The sequence below is a fragment of the Bufo gargarizans genome, chromosome 3, assembly GCF_014858855.1.
Source record: "Bufo gargarizans isolate SCDJY-AF-19 chromosome 3, ASM1485885v1, whole genome shotgun sequence".
NCBI lineage: Eukaryota > Metazoa > Chordata > Amphibia > Anura > Bufonidae > Bufo > Bufo gargarizans.
In genome coordinates, this window is record NC_058082.1 from 291,698,178 (window position 1) to 291,714,759 (window position 16,582).

General features: G+C 45.3%; 1 protein-coding gene across 1 annotated transcript in view; it reads right to left on the reverse strand.

The window, feature by feature from the left end:
- NT5C1A (5'-nucleotidase, cytosolic IA) overlaps window positions 1-16,582 on the reverse strand; it is a 55,530-nt gene that overhangs the window by 3,486 nt on the left and 35,462 nt on the right. The window lies entirely within an intron of this gene.

Consider the following 16,582-nt stretch of genomic DNA (forward strand, 5'->3'; position numbering starts at 1 on the left):
CAACAGAACAATAAGTAGAAACCACATGGAGAAAGAAGAATTAATAATACAGAGTATCATTAAATATGAGGAGAATAAAACCTTCTGCCCTCCATAGAACTGTCCTATCCTTGTCTGTAAAATGGACAAGAGTGGAACATGTTCTATTTTTTTTGCGGGTGCCCCAGAACGGGCATATGGATGCAGAATGCACACCATAAAAAATGCAGATCAAATGCAGACAAAAACAACGGTTGTGTGCATGAGCCCTACATGCAGAATTTTTTTTATTGAATCCATGATGAATGACACCATAGGCGCAGTTATAAAAGATTTTTTTCCTGGAATAGATGGAGTTGAAAGTGAGAGGAATGTGCATTATGTTGGCAAAGCATCTGGCTGGTAATGTTTGCATGTTTTTTTTTTGGGCAGTATTTTTCTGCTTGGGTATGTTGCACATTTTAGTAATTTTTGTTTCAAAGTCAGGAGTTATACCACATTTACCTGTACGCATTGTTTTTCTGACTTTCATGCTTGCAAATGTACAATATACAGCACTTTGATAAGAAAAAAAATCATCAGCAAAAACTTGTATTTCTCTTATATTTTGATGTATGATTATACAGATATTGGGGTTAGATGAAGTTATCCCTTATCCGCAGGATAGCTATTAAATTAGTGGGATATCTAAGACAGATAAAGTAAGGGGGTCATTTACTTACAGAAATACGTCTCTATTAGGCGTATTTCTGGCGCATATTGTGATGCAAAAGTTCTTTGCGCCGCAATCTGCAACTTTTCCCCACTCATGACAGGTCTACAAAAGTGGGCGTGGCGTGAGGTGGGCAGGGACATTTATCACTTTCCACGTCTGCTTTAGGCCTCATGCACACGACCGTTCAGTTTTTTGTGGTCCACATACTGCGGATCCGCAAAACACAGATGGTGTCCGTGTGCGTTCCGCAATTTGCAGAACGGCACGGACAGCCTTTAATATAACTGCCTATTTTTATCCGCAAAGCACGGACAAGAATAGGACAGGTTATATTTTTTTTTGTGGGGCCACGGAACGGGGCAATGGATCTTTTGCGGCCCCATTGAAGTGAATGGGTCCGCATCCGAGCCACCAAAACTGTGGCTCGGATGCAGACCAAAACAACGGCTGTATGCATGAGGCCTTAGGCGTAGAAAATGGTCTAAATCTACGCCAGCAGGGATGCTGGCGTAGATTTAGAAACGGCAGTGGATCCACTGAAGTTATGTAGAGGCCTACGTCTCTACATAACTTCAGTGGATCCACCGCCAGTGCAGGGCCTTATTAAGACTGGTGTCTTAAATGCTGGTCTTAATAAATGACCCCCTAAGTCTTTACATATAATAGCCAGGAATAGATGAGAGCTGTAAATAGAGAGCTGTAAATATTTTTTTATGATGAGGACAGGAGCTTCTTCAGGGTCCTGTATACCGCACAGTTTACAAAAAAAAAAATATGCAGCCGCCCTCATCTGACAACCAAATGAGCAGCTCATCCTGGCACAGACAGAGGGCAGTACAGGACATGTGGTACCACATTGTACTGCAGAGGAACTACAAGACAACCAGTACAAATGTTTGTTTCCAGAGAAATGGCCATGTTAATTGGTTAGCATTGTATGTTGAGATACCAATGTACAATAAAACACAAAACCGAAACCGGAATACGGTTGTATAGCATGAATAGAACACAAGTCAATTGTAAAAAATGAATAACTCCTAGATGGGACAAACCCAGACACTCAGCATATACACATATAATACAAAAATATATATCTAAAAATGTATCTTTATTGAAATCGATAAAACAAATACAGTACAGACCAAAAGTTTGGACACACCTTCTCATTTAAAGAGTTTTCTTTATTTTCATGACTATGAAAATTGTAGATTCACACTAAAGGCATCAAAACTATGAATTAACACATGTGGAATTATATACATTACAAAAAAGTGTGAAACAACTGAAAATATGTCATATTCTAGGTTCTTCAAAGTAGCCACCTTTTGCTTTGATTACTGCTTTGCACACTCTTGGCATTCTCTTGATGAGCTTCAAGAGGTAGTCACCTGAAATGGTCTTCCAACAGTCTTGAAGGAGTTCCCAGAGATGCTTAGCACTTGTTGGCCCTTTTGCCTTCACTCTGCGGTCCAGCTCACCCCAAACCATCTCAATTGGGTTCAGGTCCGGTGACTGTGGAGGCCAGGTCATCTGGCGCAGAATCCCATCACTCTCCTTCATGGTCAAATAGCCCTTACACAGCCTGGAGGTGTGATTGGGGTCATTGTCCTGTTGAAAAATAAATGATGGTCCAACTAAACGCAAACCGGATGGAATAGCATGCCGCTGCAAGATGCTGTGGTAGCCATGCTGGTTCAGTATGTCTTCAATTTTTATAAATCCCCAACAGTGTCACCAGCAAAGCACCCCCACACCATCACACCTCCTCCTCCATGCTTCACGGTGGGAACCAGGCATGTAGAGTCCATCCGTTCACCTTTTCTGCGTCGCACAAAGACACGGTGGTTGGAACCAAAGATCTCAAATTTGGACTCATCAGACCAAAGCACAGATTTCCACTGGTCTAATGTCCATTCCTTGTGTTCTTTAGCCCAAACAAGTCTCTTCTGCTTGTTGCCTGTCCTTAGCAGTGGTTTCCTAGCAGATATTCTACCATGAAGGCCTGATTCACACAGTCTCCTCTTAACAGTTGTTCTAGAGATGTGTCTGCTGCTAGAACTCTGTGTGGCATTGACCTGGTCTCTAATATGAGCTGCTGTTAACCTGCGATTTCTGAGGCTGGTGACTCAGATGAACTTATCCTCCGCAGCAGAGGTAACTCTTGGTCTTCCTTTCCTGGGGCGGTCTGCATGTGAGCCACTTTCTTTGTAGCGCTGTCACCGCCAGACATCTGAGAAGCTCTGACAGACTTTCTTCAGAACCTCCTGCTTGAGGTTCTTTTGTTTTGTCATCTCGTTTCCCTCTCTCAGCTGTCATCTAGTTGCACTGATTGCCTCCCTTTAAATCTCCTCCCATACTGCATCACTTTGCGGTTTATACAACTTCCTGGAGTGTGTACATGCTGGATGCTACAATTGATGCTTCTACAGATAAGTCTGTTCATTGATTTGTGTTTTCCTGTTTGCTTGATCCTAGGTGACCCTGACTCCCTCTGTATTAAGTGTAGGGAGCCGGTGGTCGTGTCCCCTCACTATTATAGGGTGTTCAGGTGTCATACAGTTGAGGCATGAGGGCATGCAATTTTCTATCATAGAGATCTTTGCATGGGCTGAGAAGACAGGGAGAGTTTCAGGGCTTGAATAGGGGTCACCCTTTTGTTCCTTAGTTTCGGATCAAGCCAGTCGGATCCTTATTTGTAACTTCTTGTTTTCTAATACACCATCCGTGACATTATAAACCACCAAAACCGTCTTACGCATGAATCCGGTTTCAACCTTGATGGACCGCATGCAGGGTCTTTCACTGGAGGTAGCAGATCTCCGGAAAACTGTCTCTCAGTTTGAGGTGACCGTTTCTGCTTGAGGTCATGGAATTTGTTCTGAGCCTAAAATCTCGCTCCCGGATACGTTCTCCGGGGGTAGTGAGAATTTTGTTAGTTTTAGTGAGGCTTGCAAACTCCATTTTCGCCTACTTCCCCATTCCTCTGGTGATGAGGAGCGGAGGGTGGGGATCATCATCTCGCTGCTCAGGGATAAAGCTCAGTCTTGGGCCTTTCCGCTGCTGGTGGGGGCACGGCCCCTCCGTTCAGTGGATGATTTTTTTTTAGCCCTGGGTCAGATATATGATGATCCGGATCGTATTGCTCTGGCTGAGTCTAGACTACGTCTTTTATGCCAGGGTAAACAGTCTGCAGAGATATACTGTTCAGAATTTCGGAGATGGGCAGCTGATACTGGTTGGAATAATGCTGCACTCCGAAGTCAATTTTGCCATGGTCTTTCAGAGGGATTGAAAGATGCATTTGCCTTTCATGAGAGGCCTACCTCCTTGGACTCTGCCATGTCTCGGACCGTTCATATTGACAGGCGTCTTAGAGAGAGAGGAGAGATCACTCCCTCCTGTCATACTCAGTCCAAGGACAGTGCGGCCGTCTCATTCAGTGCGCAGGGGTCTCAGCCTCTCTCAATCCCCTCTGAGCAGGAGCCCATGCAGCTGGGTTTGCTTGCCTCTGACAATAGAAGATTCAGCTTTCAGAGGAAGGTTTGTTTCTGTTGTGGAGGTATAAATCATTTGGCAAATGTTTGTTCCTCTAGGAGAGTCAGGCAGTTTTTTGAGAGTAATAAAGAAACAAAAAGAAAAAAAATCCTCTAAAAACGTTCCATCTGTTACTATTGGCAAGGTTGATGCGGAAATTGAAGGTTTTCCGTTTGCTTGTAGTTCCCGTTTTGTCCTACCTGCCAGGGTGGAGCTAGAGAGCAAGAACATTTTTTGTGAGATTTTTGTAGTGGAGCAGCTGTCAATCTCATTGATAATCAATTTGCTATAACACATGGTTTCCAGGTAGGCACTTTGGAAAAGGATATACCTGTTTTTGCTATTGATTCCGCTCCACTTTCTCAGAAATCGTTAAAGGGCATAGTTCACAATTTCCCTTTAATTGTGAGTGATACTCATGTTGAGGATGTGTCATGTTTCGTCCTAAGCGGGTTGCCTACTCCTCTAGTGTTGGGGCTACCCTGGCTCACTAAACATAACCCCACCATTGATTGGAAAGCGAGGCAAATAAATGGTTGGAGGGACTTTTGTAGAGAGAATTGCCTCACGACAACTGTTTCAGAGGTTTCTACTAAGACTGTACCATCTTTTTTCTCTGAATTTTCGGATGTGTTTTCTGAGAATGGTGTTCAGGAGTTGCCCCCTCACAGGGAGTACGATTGCCCTATTAATCTCATCCCAGGCACCAAGCTGCCTAAATCTCGTTTATACAATCTCTCCCAACCTGAAAGGGTCGCTATGCGTGCTTATATCTTTGAGAGCCTGAGAAAGGGACACATATGACCCTCGAAGTCACCTGTTGCCGCTGTTTTTTTCTTTGTTAAGAAAAAAGATGGTTCTTTAAGACCATGTCTGGATTTCAGGGAGCTGAACAGTATCACAATTCGTGACCCTTATCCGCTTCCTCTGATCCTGGACCTGTTTAACCAGGTTGTTGGGGCTAAAGTTTTTTCCAAGATGGATCTAAGAAGGGCATACAACCTGGTCAGGGTCAGAGAAGGAGACGAATGGAAGACGGCCTTCAATACCCCTGAGGGCCATTTTGAGAATTTGGTTATGCCTTTTGGTTTGATGAATGCTCCAGCCGTCTTTCAGCATTTTGTGAACAGCATTTTTTATCATTTAATGGGGAAATTTGTACTAGTCTACCTAGATGACATTTTGATTTTTTCTCCTGATTTCAAAACTCATAAGGGCCACCTACGCCAGGTCTTGCTTATCCTGTGGGAGAATAAATTGTACGCTAAACTGGAAAAATGTGTTTTTGTGGTTACAGAAATTCAATTTTTGGGGTTTCTTCTCTCCGCTTCTGGTTTTCGCATGGACCCCGAGAAGGTCCGCGCTGTGCTTGAGTCGGAGCTTCCTGAGAATCAGAAGGCGCTTATGCATTGGGCTTTGCCAATTATTACAGGAAGTTTATTTTGAATTATTCCTCTGTTGTTAAACCACTCACTGATATGACTAGAAAGGGGGTAGATTTTTCCTCCTGGTCGGTAGAGGCGCGTAAGGCCTTTTCTAGTATCAAGGAGAGTTTTGCTTCCGCTCCCATCTTGGTACAACCTGGACTCCCATATTGTTGAGTGGATTAGGCAGTGGCTGAGTGACAGACAACAGAGGGTTGTAGTCAATGGAGAACATTCAAAACAAGGTCATGTTACCAGTGGGATTCCACAGGGATCTGTACTGGGACCAATTTTGTTTAATATCTTCATAAGTGATATTGCAAAAGGCCTCGATGGTAAGGTTTGTCTTTTTGCTGATGACACAAAGATATGTAACAGGGTTGATGTTCCTGGAGGGAAACGCCAAATGGAAAAGGATTTAGGAAAACTAGAAGAATGGTCAGAACTCTGGCAACTGAAATTTAATGTGGATAAGTGCAAGATAATGCACCTGGGGCGTAAAACCCCAAGGGCAGAATATAGAATATTTGACACAGTCCTGACCTCAGTATCTGAGGAAAGGGATTTAGGAGTAATTATTATTTCAGAAGACTTAAAGGTGGGAAGACAATGTAATAAAGCAGCACGAAATGCCAGCAGAATGCTTGGATGTATAGGGAGAGGTATAAGCAGTAGAAAGAGTGAAGTGCTTATGCCGCTGTACAGATCACTGGTGAGACCTCACTTGGAGTATTGTGCGCAGTACTGGAGGCCATATCTCCAGAAGGATATAGATACTCTAGAGAGAATTCAGAGAAGAGCTACTAAACTGGTCCATGGATTGCAGGATAAAACTTACCAGGAAAGGTTAAAAGACCTTAATATGTATAGCTTGGAAGAAAGAAGAGACCGAGGGGATATGATAGAAACTTTTAAATACATAAAGGGAATCAACTCGGTAAAGGAGGAGAGCATATTTAAAAGAAGAAAAACTACCACAAGAGGACACAGTTTTAAATTAGAGGGGCAAAGGTTTAAAAGTAATATAAGGAAGTATTACTTTACTGAGAGAGTAGTGGATGCATGGAATAGCCTTCCTGCGGAAGTGGTAGCGGCAAATACAGTGAAGGAGTTTAAGCATGCATGGGATAGGCATAAGGCTATCCTTCATATAAGATAGGGCCAGGGACTATTCATAGGATTCAGATATATTGGGCAGACTAGATGGGCCAAATGGTTCTTATCTGCCGACACATTCTATGTTTCTATGTTTCTCTGCCCTTCATAGATGAGGTGGACGCTTCTGAGGTGGGTGTGGGTGCGGTCTTGTCTCAGGGTCCCTCTCCTGCCAAATGGCGACCGTGTGTTTTTTTCTCGAAGAAACTCTCCTCCGCAGAGAGAAATTACGATGTGGGAGATAGGGAGTTGTTGGCCATCAAGTTAGCTTTTGAGGAATGGCGCCATTGGCTAGAGGGAGCCAGACACCCTATTACCGTGTTTACCGACCATAAGAATCTGGCCTACTTGGAGTCAGCCAAGCGTCTGAACCCGAGACACGCCAGATGGTCTTTGTTCTTTTCAAGGTTTAATTTTGTTGTCACGTTCCGCCCTGGGGTTAAGAATGTGAAGGCGGATGCCCTGTCACATTGTTTTCCGGGAGGTGGGAATTTTTAAGACCCGGGTCCCATTTTGGCTGAAGGTGTGGTGGTCTCTGCTCTTTATCCTGAATTGGAGGCAGAGGTTCAGGCAGCCCAGGCAGAGGCTCCTGATCTTTGTCCTCCTGGGAGGTTGTTTGTGCCTCTCGCTTTAAGACACAAGGTTTTTAAGGAGCACCACGATACTGTCCTTGCTGGGCACCCGGGGGGTAGAGCCACAGTGGATCTCATCGCTCAGAGATTCTGGTGGCCGGCGCTTCGTAAGTCGGCTGAGGGTTTTGTGGCAGCCTGCGAGACCTGCGCTCGTGCCAAAGTCCCTCATTCACGGCCATCAGGTCCTCTTCTTCCGTTACCCATTCCTTCCCGTCCTTGGACACATCTGTCCATGGACTTCATTACGGACCTGTCTCGTTCCTCGGGGAAGACTGTGATTCTGGTGGTGGACCGTTTTAGCAAAATGGCGCATTTCATTTCTTTTCCTGGGTTGCCCAATGCTAAAATTTATTGATCACATTGTCAAATTGCATGGTATTCCTTCAGACATAGTCTCTGATAGGGGCACGCAGTTTGTTTCCAGATTCTGGAAGGCTTTCTGTTCTCGCTTGGGGGTTCGGTTGTCATTCTCTTCTGCTTTCCACCCACAGTCGAATGGCCAGACAGAGCGTGTCAATCAGAATCTGGAGACATATCTGCGCTGTTTTGTGGCGGAGAATCAGGAGGATTGGTGTTCTTTTTTGTCCCTTGCTGAGTTTGCTTTAAATAACCGTCGTCATGAGTCCTCTGATAAGTCACCATTTTTTTGGTGCATATGGGTTTCATCCGCAGTTTGGGACATTCTCTGGAGAGGGGTCTTCTGGTTTACCTGATGAGGAGAGATTCTCCTTGTCTTTGTCATCTATTTGGCAAAAGATTCAGGATAATCTAAAGAGCATGAGTGAGAGATATAAGCGTGTGGCGGATAAGAGACGTGTGCCTGGTCCGGACCTGAATGTTGGTGATCTGGTGTGGTTGTCTACTAAGAATATCAAATTGAAGGTTCCCTCCTGGAAGTTGGGTCCTAAGTTTATTGGGCCTTACAAAATCTTGTCCGTCATCAATCTTGTTGCCTACCGTCTTGATCTTCCTCAGACTTGGAAGATCCATAATGTTTTTCATAAGTCCCTATTAAAACCTTATGTCCAACCCATTGTACCCTCCTCTTTGCCTCCTCCTCCGATTGTGGTTGATGGTAATCCTGAATTCCAGGTCTCTAGGATTGTGGATTCTCGTGTTGTCCGCGGTTCTCTCCAGTACCTCGTTCATTGGGAGGGTTATGGTCCTGAGGAGAGGATGTGGGTCCCAGTGACGGACATTAAGGCCACTCGTCTCATCAGGGCTTTCCATAGGTCCCATCCTGAGAAGGTGGGCTCTGAGTGTCTGGAGTCCACTCGTAGAAGGAGGGGTACTGTCACCGCCAGACATCTGAGAAGCTCTGACAGACGTTCTTCAGAACCTCCTGCTTGAGGTTCTTTTGTTTTGCTTTCGTTTTGTCATCTCGTTTCCCTCTCTCAGCTGTCATCTAGTTGCACTGATTGCATCCCTTTAAATCCCCTCCCATACTGCATCACTTTGCGGTTTATACAACTTCCTGGAGTGTGTACATGCTGGATGCTACAATTGATGCTTCTACAGATAAGTCTGTTCATTGATTTGTGTTTTCCTGTTTGCTTGATCCTAGGTGACCCTGACTCCCTCTGTATTAAGTGTAGGGAGCCTGTGGTCGGGTCCCCTCACTATTATAGGGTGTTCAGGTGTCATACAGTCGAGGCACGAGGGCATGCAATTTTCTATCATAGAGATCTTTGCATGGGCTGAGAAGACAGGGAGAGTTTCAGGGCTTGGATAGGGGTCACCCTTTTGTTCCTTAGTTTCGGATCAAGCCATTCGGATCCTTATTTGTAACTTCTTGTTTTCTGTTACACCATCCGTGACAAGCACTTGATGGTTTTTGTGACTGCACTTGGGGACACTTTCAAAGTTTTCTCAATTTTTCGGACTGACTGACCTTCATTTCTTAAAGTAATGATGGCCACTCGTTTTTCTTTATTTTGCTGCTTTTTTCTTGCCATAATACAAATTCTAACAGTCTATTCAGTAGGACTATCAGCTGTGTATCCACCTGACTTCTCCACAACGCAACTGATGGCCCCAACCCCATTTATAAGGCAAGAAATCCCACTTATTAAACCTGACAGGGCACACCTGTGAAGTGAAAACCATTTCAGGTGACTACCTCTTGAAGCTCATCAAGAGAATGCCAAGAGTGTGCAAAGCAGTAATCAAAGCAAAAGGTGGCTACTTTGAAGAACCTAGAATATGACATATTTTCAGTTGTTTCACAACCCGCCCAGCCTCCTGCCTCCTGCATGGTATGGTCGTAAGTACAGGCTGCTGGATTGAAGATTTTCTATAGTTAAACATTGCCTACAGTTAGATACGATTAGTACAGTAAGCTGGGACTGGTGCAATAGAATACAATGACGGCACTGGGCCCGGCTGCCATTACAAAACTACTGTAGATGCCAGCCTACACCCCCTGTATTGGGGGTCATTCACAGGGACACTGTTATGGGGGGGATCTGTGGATGACACATAACATAAGATGCTATTTATCTGTCATACACACATCCCCCCCCATAGCAGTGTCATGCCATCCACAGATGCCCCCACAACAGTGCCATCCTCAGACGCCCCCACAACAGTGCCATCCACAGACGCCCCCACAACAGTGCCATCCACAGACGCCCCCACAACAATGCCATCCACAGACGCCCCCACAACAATGCCATCCACAGACGCCCCCACAACAGTGCCATCCACAGACGCCCCCCACAACAGTGCCATCCACAGACGCCCCACAACAGTGCCATCCACAGACGCCCCCATAACAGTGCCATCCACAGACGCCCCCATAACAGTGCCATCCACAGACGCCCCCATAACAGTGCCATCCACAGACGCCCCCATAACAGTGCCATCCACAGATGCCCCCATAACAGTGCCATCCACAGATCCCCCATAACAGTGCGTTATACACAGATCCCCCATAATAGTGTCATTCACAGGCTACCATTAGTTCAAAGCCCACCAAAAGCACACCTTTTGGTTCAAAATATATTTTTTCTTATTTTCCTCCTCAAAAACCTAGGTGCGTCTTATGGGCCGGTGCATCTTATAGGGTGAAAAAACGATAATGACATCATAGGAGCGGTCGCATGTGTGCTGACCGCTTCTAAAATGTCCGCTTGCTGCCACCTGCTTACGTTCCCCGGTCACTGGCCTCTGCCTCCTGCTGGACATGGCTGCAAGTGCACTGGAAGGAGGAACGAGCAGGCTTTTTTCCCCCCACTTTATATAAACCTGTCATAAATTGCAGCACAAGTCTGGTGCTTCGCCACCGCCGCCTCTCATCTTGCTCTGCTCCACCTCCACCTCTCGTCTTGCTCTGCTCCTCTTCCACCGCCGCCTCTCTCTTCTCTTCCTCCGCCTTGCTCTGCTCTTCCGCCTCTTGTCAGTGCAGTAGTTTGAGTAACATATGACTAGAACTCGGTGGGACCTAACAAATAGACTTTTCTCTGACCAATGGGGCAGCTAACATACAGGGAGTGCAGAATTATTAGGCAAATGAGTATTTTGACCACATCATCCTCTTTATGCATGTTGTCTTACTCCAAGCTGTATAGGCTCGAAAGCCTACTACCAATTAAGCATATTAGGTGATGTGCATCTCTGTAATGAGAAGGGGTGTGGTCTAATGACATCAACACCCTATATCAGGTGTGCATAATTATTAGGCAACTTCCTTTCCTTTGGCAAAATGGGTCAAAAGAAGGACTTGACAGGCTCAGAAAAGTAAAAAATAGTGAGATATCTTGCAGAGGGATGCAGCACTCTTAAAATTGCAAAGCTTCTGAAGCGTGATCATCGAACAATCAAGCTTTTTCATTCAAAAAAATCAACAGGGTCGCAAGAAGCGTGTGGAAAAACCAAGGTGCAAAATAACTGCCCATGAACTGAGAAAAGTCAAGCGTGCAGCTGCCAAGATGCCACTTGCCACCAGTTTGACCATATTTCAGAGCTGCAACATCACTGGAGTGCCCAAAAGCACAAGGTGTGCAATACTCAGAGACATGGCCAAGGTAAGAAAGGCTGAAAGACGACCACCACTGAACAAGACACACAAGCTAAAACATTAAGACTGGGCCAAGAAATATCTCAAGACTGATTTTTCTAAGGTTTTATGGACTGATGAAATGAGAGTGAGTCTTGATGGGCCAGATGGATGGGCCCGTGGCTGGATTGGTAAAGGGCAGAGAGCTCCAGTCCGACTCAGACGCCAGCAAGGTGGAGGTGGAGTACTGGTTTGGGCTGGTATCATCAAAGATGAGCTTGTGGGGCTTTTTCGGGTTGAGGATGGAGTCAAGCTCAACTCCCAGTCCTACTGCCAGTTTCTGGAAGACACCTTTTTCAAGCAGTGGTACAGGAAGAAGTCTGCATCCTTCAAGAAAAACATGATTTTCATGCAGGACAATGCTCCATCACACGCGTCCAAGTACTCCACAGCGTGGCTGGCAAGAAAGGGTATAAAAGAAGAAAATCTAATGACATGGCCTCCTTGTTCACCTGATCTGAACCCCATTGAGAACCTGTGGTCCATCATCAAATGTGAGATTTACAAGGAGGGAAAACAGTACACCTTTCTGAACAGTGTCTGGGAGGCTGTGGTTGCTGCTGCACGCAATGTTGATGGTGAACAGATCAAAACACTGACAGAATCCATGGATGGCAGACTTTTGAGTGTCCCTGCAAAGAAAGGTGGCTATATTGGTCACTGATTTGTTTTTGTTTTGTTTTTGAATGTCAGAAATGTATATTTGTAAATGTTGAGATGTTATATTGGTTTCACTGGTAAAAATAAATAATTGAAATGGGTATATATTTGTTTTTTGTTAAGTTGCCTAATAATTATGCACAGTAATAGTCATCTGCACACACAGATATCCCCCTAAAATAGCTAAAACTAAAAACAAACTAAAAACTACTTCCAAAAATATTCAGCTTTGATATTAATGAGTTTTTTGGGTTCATTAAGAACATGGTTGTTGTTCAATAATAAAATTAATCCTCAAAAATACAACTTGCCTAATAATTCTGCACTCCCTGTATAAGGGCTCTTTCACACCTGCGTTCTTGTCTTCCGGCATAGAGTTCCGTCGTCGGAACTGATCGGAAGAATCCTGATCAGTTTTATCCTAATGCATTCTGAATGGAGTGAAATCCATGGATGCATCAGGATGTCTTCAGTTCCGGACCGGAATGTTTTTTGGCCGGAGAAAATACCGCAGCATGCTGCGCTTTTTGCTCCGGCCAAAAATCCTGAAGACTTGCCGCAAGGCCGGATCCGGAATTAATGCCCATTGAAAGGCATTAATCCGGATCCGGCCTTAAGCTAAACGTCGTTTTGGCGCATTGCCGGATCCGACGTTTAGCTTTTTTAGAGTGGTTACCATGGCTGTCCTGTTTGCCATGGTAAAGTGTAGTGGGGAGCGGGGGAGCAGTATACTTACTGTTCGTGCGGCTCCCGGGGCGCTCCAGAGTGACGTCAGGGCGCCCCAGGCGCATGGATGACGTGATCGCATGGCACGTCATCCATGCGCATGGGGCGCTCTGATGTCATTCTGGAGCGCCCCGGGAGCCGCACGGACTGTAAGTATGCCGCTCCCCCGCTCCCTGCTCCTACTATGGCAACCAGGACTTTAATAGCGTCCTGGCTGCCATAGTAACACTGAAAGCAAATGCTTTCAGTTCACTTGCGTTTTTCCGGATCCGGCGTGTAATTCCGGCAAGTGGAGTACACACCGGATCCGGACAACGCAAGTGTGAAAGAGGCCTAAAGCAGTAAGTGATCTTGCTGCCATCTGCTGCAACATAATTAAGACTTTGTACAAACATTAATATGTGTCACCAACAAATGTGTCTTCACTCCAGTGTCACAGGTTGTCCACCTGTGATGTGATATGCATATAGAGACATCACTGTGTACATACATGATGTGTATATCTGTATATATCGTGTGTACTGAGCTCCGGTAGACTGATGGCTTACATTGATGGTGTTTTCTGTGTTTTCAGCTGCGTCGCCCTTTGTGACCGACAGCCCACTACTGCTAACATAACCCCTGGCTATTTCACTACTTCTTTAGGTAATGACTGCAGTCACTGTCTATGGGGGTGATTTATAGGGGTAGGAGAACTTCATACGGTATTTGAAGTCAGCTTCCTCATGTACTGCTATTTTGGGGGTGGAGAGTGACAGCACCACAGTATGACTCCCCCCCCATACCAGTTGTCACTTCTAGCATATGTGGAGCACTGTCCTCTTCTTTATAATTTCCCAAAGAAGACTTCCTCCACGAATTATCCTAATAGGATTTTACCCCAGTTACATGGATCGTAGGAGGGGTCCCTACACTACCACACACTGTCCCATACAGTATAATGTCTTCTTGTGGCCCACAGTATAACATCTCCTTGTGGCCCACCGCCCCATACAGTATAATGTCCCCTTGTCGCTGCCCGATACAGTATAACGTCTCCTTGTGGCTGCCCCTTACAGTATAATGTCTCCTTGTGGCTGCCCCATACAGTATAATGTCTCCTTGTAGCTGCCCCATACAGTATAATGTCTCCTTGTGGTTGCCCCATACAGTATAACATCTCCTTGTGGCTGCCCCATACAGTATAACATCTCCTTGTGGCTGCTCCAGTGCCCCATACAGTATGTCTCCTTGTGGCTGACGCAGTGCCCTATACAGTATAATATCTCCTTGTGGCTGCCCCAATGCCCCATACAGTATAACGTCTCCTTGTGGCTGCCCCATACAGTATAACATCTCCTTGTGGCTGCCCCATAAAGTATAACATCTCCTTGTGGCTGCCCCAGTGCCCCATACAGTATAACGTCTCCTTGTGGCTGCCCCAGTGCCCCATACAGTATAACGTCTCCTTGTGGCTGCCCCAGTGCCCCATACAGTATAACGTCTCCTTGTGGCTGCCCCATACAGTATAACGTCTCCTTGTGGCTGCCCCATACAGTATAACGTCTCCTTGTGGCTGCCCCATACAGTATAACGTCTCCTTGTGGCTGCCCCATACAGTATAACGTCTCCTTGTGGCTGCCCCATACAGTATAACGTCTCCTTGTGACTGTCCCATTCAGTATAACGTCTCCTTGTGGCTGCCCCATACAGTATAACGTCTCCTTGTGGCTGCTCCCATACAGTATAACGTCTCCTTGTGGCTGCCCCCAAAAAAGTATGACGTCTCATTGTGGCTGACCCATACAGTATAATGTCTCCTTATGGCTGCCCCATACATTATAACATCTCCTTGTGGCTGCCCCAGTCCCCCATACAGTATAATGTCTCCTTGTGGCTGCCCTAGTGCCCCATACTGTATAACGTCTCCTTGTGGCTGCCCCATACAGTATAACATCTTCTTGTGGCTGCCCCCATACATATAACCTCTCCTTGTGGCTGCCCTCATACAGTATAATGTCTCCTTGTAGCTGCCCCATACAGTGTAATGTCTCCTTGTGGCTGCCCCATACAGTATAACGTCTCCTTGTGACTTCCCCCATACAGTATAATGTCTCCTTGTGGCTGCCCCATACAATGTAATGTCTTCTTGTGGCTGCCCCCATACAGTATAACGTCTCCTTGTGGCACCAATTTATCGGAATATACACTCACCTAAAGAATTATTAGGAACACCATACTAATACGGTGTTGGACCCCATTTTTGCGTGCAGAACTGCCTTAATTCTACGTGGCATTGATTCAACAAGGTGCTGATAGCATTCTTTAGAAATGTTGGCCCATATTGATAGGATAGCATCTTACAGATGGAGATTTGAGGGATGCACATCCAGGGCACGAAGCTCCCGTTCCACCACATCCCAAAGATACTCTATTGGGTTGAGATCTGGTGACTGTGGGGGCCATTTTAGTACAGTGAACGCATTGTCATGTTCAAGAAACCAATTTGAAATGATTTGAGCTTTGTGACATGGTACATTATCCTGCTGGAAGTAACCATCAGAGGATGGGTACATGGTGGTCATGAAGGGATTGACATGGTCAGAAACAATGCTCAGGTAGCCCGTGGCATTTAAACGATGGCCAATTGGCACTAAGGGGCCTAAAGTGTGTCCAGAAAACATCCCCCACACCATTACACCACCACCACCAGCCTGCACAGTGGTAACAAGGCATGATGGATACATGTTCTCATTCTGTTTACGCCAAATTCGAGACTCATCAGACCAGGCAACATTTTTCCAGTCTTCAACAGTCCAATTTTTTTGAGCTCATACAAATTGTAGCCTCTTTTTCCTATTTGTAGTGGAGATGAGTGGTACCCGGTGGGGTCTTCTGCTGTTGTAGCCCATCCGCCTCAAGGTTGTGCGTGTTGTGGCTTCACAAATGCTTTGCTGCATACCTCGGTTGTAACAAGTGGTTATTTCAGTCAACGTTGCTCTTCTATCAGCTTAAATCAGTCGGCCCATTCTCCTCTGACCTCTGGCATCAACAAGGCATTTTTGCCCACAGGACTGCTGCATACTGAATTTTTTTCCCTTTTCACACTATTCTTTGTAAACCCTAGAAATGGTTGTGCGTGAAAATCCCAGTAACTGAGCAGATTGTGAAATACTCAGACCGGCCCGTCTGACACCAACAACCATGCCACGCTCAAAATTGCTTAAATCACCTTTCTTTCCCATTCTGACATTCAGTTTGGAGTTCAGGAGATTGTCTTGACCAGGACCACAACCCTACATGCATTGAAGCAACTGCCATGTGATTGGTTGACTAGATAATCGCATTAATGAGAAATAGAACAGGTGTTCCTAATAATTCTTTAGGTGAGTGTATATCGTTATTGCAATAAATTTCTTAATATCGTTATCGTGGGAATATTTTTGATATCGCCCAACCCTATCTTGAGGCCATTGTATCTTGAGGCACAACTGTACAAATTCTTTTTTTTAAAGGCATTGTCCAATCTCAATAAGTATTGATAGGAACGGTGCTAGTTTTTAAACTTACGTTAGCTTATGTGATACCCCTCCATGTGGGGATTTATTCCCCTTTCATACTGAGGTTATATGTATATTCACTTTATTACAACACGAATTACATGGGATTGGGGTAGTTATATCTACTGTATTTTATTGTGTTCTAACAAGTTCAAGTGAGC